The sequence below is a fragment of the Chiloscyllium plagiosum genome, chromosome 24 (genome assembly GCF_004010195.1).
Source record: "Chiloscyllium plagiosum isolate BGI_BamShark_2017 chromosome 24, ASM401019v2, whole genome shotgun sequence".
In the NCBI taxonomy this organism is placed as follows: domain Eukaryota; kingdom Metazoa; phylum Chordata; class Chondrichthyes; order Orectolobiformes; family Hemiscylliidae; genus Chiloscyllium; species Chiloscyllium plagiosum.
In genome coordinates this window covers 16,651,482-16,652,335 of record NC_057733.1, presented here as the reverse complement: position 1 = coordinate 16,652,335, position 854 = coordinate 16,651,482, and positions in this window count along the sequence as shown.

The window sequence follows — 854 nt, the reverse complement described above, 5'->3', positions numbered from 1 at the left end:
GAAGAAGGTTACCTCAGATTACAACAGGATCTGGACCAGATGGGCCAATGGGCTGAGAGGTGAGAGATGGAGTTTAATTCAGATAAATGCGAGGTGCTGCATTTTGGGAAAGCAAATCTTAGCAGAACTTATACACCTAATGGTAAGGTCCTAGGGTGTGATGCTGTACAAAGAGACCTTGGTTCATAGCTCCTTGAAAGTGGAATCACAGGTAGATAGGATAGTGAAGAAGGCATTTGGTATGCTTTCCTTTATTGGTCAGAGTATTGAGTACAGGGGTTGGGAGGTCATGTTGCGGCTGTACAGGACATTGGTTAGACTGCTGTTGGAATATTGCGTGCAATTCCAGTCTCCTTCCTATCGGAAAGATGTTGTGAAACTTGAAAGGGTTCAGAAAAGATTTACAAGGATGTCGCAAGGGTTGGAGGATTTGAGCTACAGGGAGAGACTCTACAGCCTCGGGCTGTTTTCCCTGGAGCGTCGGAGGCTGAGGGGTGACCTTATAGAGGTTTACAAAATTATGAGAGGCATGGATAGGGTAAATAGACAAAGTCTTTTCCCTGGGGCTGGGGAGTCCAGAACTAGAGGGCATAGCTTTAGGGTGAGAGGGGAAAGATATTAAAGAGACCTACGGGTCAACCTTTTCACGCAGAGGGTGGTATGTGTATGGAATGAGCTGCCAGAGGATGTGGTGGAGGCTGGTACAATTGCAACATTTAAGAGACATTTGGATGGGTATATGAATAGGAAGGGTTTAGAGGGATATGGGCCGGGTGCTGGCAGGTGGGACTAGATTGGGTTGGGATATCTGGTCGGCATGGACGGGTTGGACCGAAGGGTCTGTTTCCATGCTG